This window comes from Harmonia axyridis, chromosome X (genome assembly GCF_914767665.1).
Source record: "Harmonia axyridis chromosome X, icHarAxyr1.1, whole genome shotgun sequence".
NCBI lineage: Eukaryota > Metazoa > Arthropoda > Insecta > Coleoptera > Coccinellidae > Harmonia > Harmonia axyridis.
The window spans coordinates 34,562,890-34,572,889 of NC_059508.1; the positions used below are offsets into that span (position 1 = coordinate 34,562,890).

General features: G+C 40.7%; 1 non-coding gene across 1 annotated transcript; it reads right to left on the reverse strand.

The window, feature by feature from the left end:
* Positions 1-7,980: 7,980 nt before the first annotated feature.
* LOC123688278 lies at positions 7,981-8,099 on the reverse strand. Its single transcript, XR_006749807.1, has one exon. It is a non-coding gene; the product is annotated as a 5S ribosomal RNA (ribosomal RNA).
* Between the last annotated feature and the right edge of the window lie 1,901 nt (positions 8,100-10,000).

The window sequence follows — 10,000 nt, forward strand, 5'->3', positions numbered from 1 at the left end:
GCTCGGTTCTAACATCGTCAATGAGTCGGGGTTGTAAAAAAGGACGTGAACATTTTTCCTTATAAAAATCAAACCCGACCATGGATTTTGATTCTGATTGTTGATTATCGCTACTAGAACATATAAGGAGGCAACCAAATCAAATTTGAGAAAATTCCACGATCAGAAAATTTTTTTCGAAAAAAAAAAAAAATCGTAATCACCTCGGTCATGGCGAGTTATTTTCCGTATTTCATTCCACAATCAACGTACAACATAGAAGAAATCATCTCTCTAACTATCCTGGTTCAAAAGTTGTATCGGAACATTTCACGTCGTAATATCTCGCCAAGTCCAGACCTCGGCGATAGGTAGTATCTGACACCGTCCGCTCGGGACTGACATCGACTTGGACTCGGGCTGATGATGGGGAGGCGTTTAAGGACGTGAACATTTTTCCTTATAAAAATTAAAGTCGACAATGAATATTGATTCTGATTACTGATTTACGCTTTAAAAACACATTAGAAGGCAACCAAATCGAATTTGAGGAAATTCCACGATCAGAAAATTTTTTTCGAAAAAAAAAAAAATCCGAAAAATATTTTTCGATTCCGATTACTGATTTACTCTTTTAGAACACATTAGGAGGCAACCAAATCAAATTTGAGAAAATTCCACAATCAGAAAATTTTTTTCGAAAAAAAAAAAAATTCGAGGACACCTCGGTCATGGCAAGTTATTTCCCACAATCCATTCCCCGATCCACGTACATCCCAGAAAAAATCATCTCTCTAACTATCCTGGTTCAAAAGTTGTATCGGAACATTTTCACGTCGAAAATATATCTCTAAGTCCAAACCGATGCACCACGTAAACTAGGGCAGACCGATGCACCACGTAATATCGGGCAGACCGATGCAGAACGTAAACTCGATCATACCGATGCTTCACGTAATCTCGATCTTACCGATGCACCACGTAAACAAGGGCAGACCGATGCAGAACGTAAAGTAGATCTTACCGATGCACCACGTAATCTCGATCTTACCGATGCACCACGTAATCTCCATCTTACCGATGCACCACGTGAACTGGATCTTACCGATGCAGAACGTGAATTGGATCTTACCGATGCAGAACGTGAATTGGATCTTACCGATGCACCACGTAAACTCGATCATACCGATGCACCACGTAATCTCGGGCAGACCGATGCACAACGTAAATGACGATCGGGACCGGGGCGATCGGTCGTATCTGACACCGCCGGCTCGGTTCTAACATCGTCAATGAGTCGGGGTTGTAAAAAAGGACGTGAACATTTTTCCTTATAAAAATCAAACCCGACCATGGATTTTGATTCTGATTGTTGATTATCGCTACTAGAACATATAAGGAGGCAACCAAATCAAATTTGAGAAAATTCCACGATCAGAAAATTTTTTTCGAAAAAAAAAAAAAATCGTAATCACCTCGGTCATGGCGAGTTATTTTACGTATTTCATTCCACAATCAACGTACAACATAGAAGAAATCATCTCTCTAACTATCCTGGTTCAAAAGTTGTATCGGAACATTTCACGTCGTAATATCTCGCCAAGTCCAGACCTCGGCGATAGGTAGTATCTGACACCGTCCGCTCGGGACTGACATCGACTTGGACTCGGGCTGATGATGGGGAGGCGTTTAAGGACGTGAACATTTTTCCTTATAAAAATTAAAGTCGACAATGAATATTGATTCTGATTACTGATTTACGCTTTAAAAACACATTAGAAGGCAACCAAATCGAATTTGAGGAAATTCCACGATCAGAAAATTTTTTTCGAAAAAAAAAAAAATCCGAAAAATATTTTTCGATTCCGATTACTGATTTACTCTTTTAGAACACATTAGGAGGCAACCAAATCAAATTTGAGAAAATTCCACAATCAGAAAATTTTTTTCGAAAAAAAAAAAAATTCGAGGACACCTCGGTCATGGCAAGTTATTTCCCACAATCCATTCCCCGATCCACGTACATCCCAGAAAAAATCATCTCTCTAACTATCCTGGTTCAAAAGTTGTATCGGAACATTTTCACGTCGAAAATATATCTCTAAGTCCAAACCGATGCACCACGTAAACTAGGGCAGACCGATGCACCACGTAATATCGGGCAGACCGATGCAGAACGTAAACTCGATCATACCGATGCTTCACGTAATCTCGATCTTACCGATGCACCACGTAAACAAGGGCAGACCGATGCAGAACGTAAAGTAGATCTTACCGATGCACCACGTAATCTCGATCTTACCGATGCACCACGTAATCTCCATCTTACCGATGCACCACGTGAACTGGATCTTACCGATGCAGAACGTGAATTGGATCTTACCGATGCAGAACGTGAATTGGATCTTACCGATGCACCACGTAAACTCGATCATACCGATGCACCACGTAATCTCGGGCAGACCGATGCACAACGTAAATGACGATCGGGACCGGGGCGATCGGTCGTATCTGACACCGCCGGCTCGGTTCTAACATCGTCAATGAGTCGGGGTTGTAAAAAAGGACGTGAACATTTTTCCTTATAAAAATCAAACCCGACCATGGATTTTGATTCTGATTGTTGATTATCGCTACTAGAACATATAAGGAGGCAACCAAATCAAATTTGAGAAAATTCCACGATCAGAAAATTTTTTTCGAAAAAAAAAAAAAATCGTAATCACCTCGGTCATGGCGAGTTATTTTCCGTATTTCATTCCACAATCAACGTACAACATAGAAGAAATCATCTCTCTAACTATCCTGGTTCAAAAGTTGTATCGGAACATTTCACGTCGTAATATCTCGCCAAGTCCAGACCTCGGCGATAGGTAGTATCTGACACCGTCCGCTCGGGACTGACATCGACTTGGACTCGGGCTGATGATGGGGAGGCGTTTAAGGACGTGAACATTTTTCCTTATAAAAATTAAAGTCGACAATGAATATTGATTCTGATTACTGATTTACGCTTTAAAAACACATTAGAAGGCAACCAAATCGAATTTGAGGAAATTCCACGATCAGAAAATTTTTTTCGAAAAAAAAAAAAATCCGAAAAATATTTTTCGATTCCGATTACTGATTTACTCTTTTAGAACACATTAGGAGGCAACCAAATCAAATTTGAGAAAATTCCACAATCAGAAAATTTTTTTCGAAAAAAAAAAAAATTCGAGGACACCTCGGTCATGGCAAGTTATTTCCCACAATCCATTCCCCGATCCACGTACATCCCAGAAAAAATCATCTCTCTAACTATCCTGGTTCAAAAGTTGTATCGGAACATTTTCACGTCGAAAATATATCTCTAAGTCCAAACCGATGCACCACGTAAACTAGGGCAGACCGATGCACCACGTAATATCGGGCAGACCGATGCAGAACGTAAACTCGATCATACCGATGCTTCACGTAATCTCGATCTTACCGATGCACCACGTAAACAAGGGCAGACCGATGCAGAACGTAAAGTAGATCTTACCGATGCACCACGTAATCTCGATCTTACCGATGCACCACGTAATCTCCATCTTACCGATGCACCACGTGAACTGGATCTTACCGATGCAGAACGTGAATTGGATCTTACCGATGCAGAACGTGAATTGGATCTTACCGATGCACCACGTAAACTCGATCATACCGATGCACCACGTAATCTCGGGCAGACCGATGCACAACGTAAATGACGATCGGGACCGGGGCGATCGGTCGTATCTGACACCGCCGGCTCGGTTCTAACATCGTCAATGAGTCGGGGTTGTAAAAAAGGACGTGAACATTTTTCCTTATAAAAATCAAACCCGACCATGGATTTTGATTCTGATTGTTGATTATCGCTACTAGAACATATAAGGAGGCAACCAAATCAAATTTGAGAAAATTCCACGATCAGAAAATTTTTTTCGAAAAAAAAAAAAAATCGTAATCACCTCGGTCATGGCGAGTTATTTTACGTATTTCATTTCACAATCAACGTACAACATAGAAGAAATCATCTCTCTAACTATCCTGGTTCAAAAGTTGTATCGGAACATTTCACGTCGTAATATCTCGCCAAGTCCAGACCTCGGCGATAGGTAGTATCTGACACCGTCCGCTCGGGACTGACATCGACTTGGACTCGGGCTGATGATGGGGAGGCGTTTAAGGACGTGAACATTTTTCCTTATAAAAATTAAAGTCGACAATGAATATTGATTCTGATTACTGATTTACGCTTTAAAAACACATTAGAAGGCAACCAAATCGAATTTGAGGAAATTCCACGATCAGAAAATTTTTTTCGAAAAAAAAAAAAATCCGAAAAATATTTTTCGATTCCGATTACTGATTTACTCTTTTAGAACACATTAGGAGGCAACCAAATCAAATTTGAGAAAATTCCACAATCAGAAAATTTTTTTCGAAAAAAAAAAAAATTCGAGGACACCTCGGTCATGGCAAGTTATTTCCCACAATCCATTCCCCGATCCACGTACATCCCAGAAAAAATCATCTCTCTAACTATCCTGGTTCAAAAGTTGTATCGGAACATTTTCACGTCGAAAATATATCTCTAAGTCCAAACCGATGCACCACGTAAACTAGGGCAGACCGATGCACCACGTAATATCGGGCAGACCGATGCAGAACGTAAACTCGATCATACCGATGCTTCACGTAATCTCGATCTTACCGATGCACCACGTAAACAAGGGCAGACCGATGCAGAACGTAAAGTAGATCTTACCGATGCACCACGTAATCTCGATCTTACCGATGCACCACGTAATCTCCATCTTACCGATGCACCACGTGAACTGGATCTTACCGATGCAGAACGTGAATTGGATCTTACCGATGCAGAACGTGAATTGGATCTTACCGATGCACCACGTAAACTCGATCATACCGATGCACCACGTAATCTCGGGCAGACCGATGCACAACGTAAATGACGATCGGGACCGGGGCGATCGGTCGTATCTGACACCGCCGGCTCGGTTCTAACATCGTCAATGAGTCGGGGTTGTAAAAAAGGACGTGAACATTTTTCCTTATAAAAATCAAACCCGACCATGGATTTTGATTCTGATTGTTGATTATCGCTACTAGAACATATAAGGAGGCAACCAAATCAAATTTGAGAAAATTCCACGATCAGAAAATTTTTTTCGAAAAAAAAAAAAAATCGTAATCACCTCGGTCATGGCGAGTTATTTTCCGTATTTCATTCCACAATCAACGTACAACATAGAAGAAATCATCTCTCTAACTATCCTGGTTCAAAAGTTGTATCGGAACATTTCACGTCGTAATATCTCGCCAAGTCCAGACCTCGGCGATAGGTAGTATCTGACACCGTCCGCTCGGGACTGACATCGACTTGGACTCGGGCTGATGATGGGGAGGCGTTTAAGGACGTGAACATTTTTCCTTATAAAAATTAAAGTCGACAATGAATATTGATTCTGATTACTGATTTACGCTTTAAAAACACATTAGAAGGCAACCAAATCGAATTTGAGGAAATTCCATGATCAGAAAATTTTTTTCGAAAAAAAAAAAAATCCGAAAAATATTTTTCGATTCCGATTACTGATTTACTCTTTTAGAATACATTAGGAGGCAACCAAATCAAATTTGAGAAAATTCCACAATCAGAAAATTTTTTTCGAAAAAAAAAAAAATTCGAGGACACCTCGGTCATGGCAAGTTATTTCCCACAATCCATTCCCCGATCCACGTACATCCCAGAAAAAATCATCTCTCTAACTATCCTGGTTCAAAAGTTGTATCGGAACATTTTCACGTCGAAAATATATCTCTAAGTCCAAACCGATGCACCACGTAAACTAGGGCAGACCGATGCACCACGTAATATCGGGCAGACCGATGCAGAACGTAAACTCGATCATACCGATGCTTCACGTAATCTCGATCTTACCGATGCACCACGTAAACAAGGGCAGACCGATGCAGAACGTAAAGTAGATCTTACCGATGCACCACGTAATCTCGATCTTACCGATGCACCACGTAATCTCCATCTTACCGATGCACCACGTGAACTGGATCTTACCGATGCAGAACGTGAATTGGATCTTACCGATGCAGAACGTGAATTGGATCTTACCGATGCACCACGTAAACTCGATCATACCGATGCACCACGTAATCTCGGGCAGACCGATGCACAACGTAAATGACGATCGGGACCGGGGCGATCGGTCGTATCTGACACCGCCGGCTCGGTTCTAACATCGTCAATGAGTCGGGGTTGTAAAAAAGGACGTGAACATTTTTCCTTATAAAAATCAAACCCGACCATGGATTTTGATTCTGATTGTTGATTATCGCTACTAGAACATATAAGGAGGCAACCAAATCAAATTTGAGAAAATTCCACGATCAGAAAATTTTTTTCGAAAAAAAAAAAAAATCGTAATCACCTCGGTCATGGCGAGTTATTTTACGTATTTCATTCCACAATCAACGTACAACATAGAAGAAATCATCTCTCTAACTATCCTGGTTCAAAAGTTGTATCGGAACATTTCACGTCGTAATATCTCGCCAAGTCCAGACCTCGGCGATAGGTAGTATCTGACACCGTCCGCTCGGGACTGACATCGACTTGGACTCGGGCTGATGATGGGGAGGCGTTTAAGGACGTGAACATTTTTCCTTATAAAAATTAAAGTCGACAATGAATATTGATTCTGATTACTGATTTACGCTTTAAAAACACATTAGAAGGCAACCAAATCGAATTTGAGGAAATTCCACGATCAGAAAATTTTTTTCGAAAAAAAAAAAAATCCGAAAAATATTTTTCGATTCCGATTACTGATTTACTCTTTTAGAACACATTAGGAGGCAACCAAATCAAATTTGAGAAAATTCCACAATCAGAAAATTTTTTTCGAAAAAAAAAAAAATTCGAGGACACCTCGGTCATGGCAAGTTATTTCCCACAATCCATTCCCCGATCCACGTACATCCCAGAAAAAATCATCTCTCTAACTATCCTGGTTCAAAAGTTGTATCGGAACATTTTCACGTCGAAAATATATCTCTAAGTCCAAACCGATGCACCACGTAATATCGGGCAGACCGATGCAGAACGTAAACTCGATCATACCGATGCTTCACGTAATCTCGATCTTACCGATGCACCACGTAAACAAGGGCAGACCGATGCAGAACGTAAAGTAGATCTTACCGATGCACCACGTAATCTCGATCTTACCGATGCACCACGTAATCTCCATCTTACCGATGCACCACGTGAACTGGATCTTACCGATGCACCACGTAATCTCAATCTTACCGATGCACCACGTGAACTGGATCTTACCGATGCAGAACGTGAATTGGATCTTACCGATGCACCACGTAAACTCGATCTTACCGATGCACCACGTAATCTCGATCTTACCGATGCACCACGTGAACTGGATCTTACCGATGCAGAACGTGAATTGGATCTTACCGATGCACCACGTAAACTCGATCTTACCGATGCACCACGTAATCTCAATCTTACCGATGCACCACGTGAACTGGATCTTACCGATGCAGAACGTGAATTGGATCTTACCGATGCACCACGTAAACTCGATCTTACCGATGCACCACGTAATCTCAATCTTACCGATGCACCACGTGAACTGGATCTTACCGATGCAGAACGTGAATTGGATCTTACCGATGCACCACGTAAACTCGATCTTACCGATGCACCACGTAATCTCGATCTTACCGATGCACCACGTGAACTGGATCTTACCGATGCAGAACGTGAATTGGATCTTACCGATGCACCACGTAAACTCGATCTTACCGATGCACCACGTAATCTCAATCTTACCGATGCATCACGTAATCTCGATCTTACCGATGCAGAACGTAAACTCGATCATACCGATGCACCACGTTATCTCGGCAGACCGATGCAGAACGTAAAAAAAAAGCTTACAGCACGCGGTGTTCCCAAGCGGTCACCCATCCAAGTACTAACCGCGCCCGACGCTGCTTGGCTTCAGTGTTCTGACGAGAACTGGCAATTTCAGCGTGGTATGGCCGTAAACAACAAATATAGCGATATTTTCTATGATATCTCACTTTTTGGGAGCGGAAAGGACGTGAACGTTTTTCCTTATAAAAAATGAAATAACTTTTGGATATTAATTCTGATTGTTGATTTAAGTTTTAAGAACACATTAGGACATATCTCAATGAAATTTGAGGGATTTCCGAAATCGAAAAATATTTTTCGAAAAAAAAAAAAAATCCCAGAAGACCTCGGTCATCTCAAGTTTATTTCCATATTCTATTACACAATCAACGTACATCACAAAAGGAACCATCTCTCTAACTATCACAGTTAAATTTTTGTATCGGAACATTTCACGTCGGAATATCTCGCTAAGTCCAGACCGGGGAGATCGGTCGCATTTGACACCGTCCGCTCCGGTCTAACATCGTCTTGGAGTCGGGGTAACGATGGAGAGGCGTTTAAGGACGTGAACATTTTTCCTTATAAAAATTAAAGTCGACAATGAATATTGATTCTGATTACTGATTTACTCTTTTAGTACACATTAGAAGGCAACGCAATCAGATTTGAGGAAATTTCAAGATCAGAAAATTTTTTTCGAAAAAAAAAAAAATTCAAGAACACCTGGGTCATGGCAAGTTATTTCCCACAATCCATTCCACAATCAACGTACAACATAGAAGAAATCATCTCTCTAACTATCCTGGTTCAAAAGTTGTATCGGAACATTTCACGTCGAAATACCTCGCCAAGTCCAGACCGGGGCGATAGGTAGTATCTGACACCGTCCGCTCGGGACTGACATCGACTTGGACTCGGGCTAATGATGGGGAGGCGTTTAAGGACGTGAACATTTTTCCTTATAAAAATTAAAGTCGACAATGAATATTGATTCTGATTACTGATTTACGCTTTAAAAACACATTAGAAGGCAACCAAATCAAATTTGAGGAAATTCCAAAATCAGAAAATTTTTTTTCAAAAAAAAAAAAATCCGAAAAATATTTTTCGATTCTGATTACTGATTTACTCTTTTAGAACACATTAGAAGGCAACGAAATCAAATTTGAGTGAAATCCAAAATCAGAAAATATTTTTCGAAAAAAAAAAAAAATTCGAGAACACCTCGGTCATGGCAAGTTATTTTCCACAATCCATTCCCCAATCAACGTACATCCCAGAAAAAATCATCTCTCTAACTATCCTGGTTCAAAAGTTGTATCGGAACATTTTCACGTCGAAAATATATCTCAGAGTCCAGACCGATGCAGAACGTAAACTCGATCATACCGATGCTTCACGTAATCTCGATCTTACCGATGCACAACGTAAACTAGATCACACCGATGCAGAACGTAAACTCGATCATACCGATGCACCACGTAAACTCAGGCAGACCGATGCAGAACGTGAACTCGATCTTACCGATGCACCACGTAATCTCGATCTTACCGATGCACCACGTAAACTCGGGCAGACCGATGCAGAACGTGAACTCGATCTTACCGATGCACCACGTAAACTAGGGCTGACCGATGCATCACGTAAACGACGATCGAGAGGCGCGAAAGGACGTGAACGTTTTTCATTATAAAAATTGAAATAAATGATAAATAATGATTCTGATTGTTGGTTATCATTTTTAATAAGCATTAGGAGGCAACCAAATGAAATTTGAGGAAATTCCGATAATAGAAAATTTTTTCGAAAAAAAAAAAAAATTCATGAAATCCTCGGTCATCGCAAAATATTTACCATATTCTGTTCGATAATCAACGTATATTTAAGAAGGAATCATATCTGTATCTATCTTGGTTCAAATTTTGTATCGGAACATTTTGACCAAAGTCCGAGCTTCGGCCGAAACAGACACCGCTGACCTGGCCTATCGATCGACCGAGAGTCGGGGATAGAGCGTAAGTGTTGTCTGGA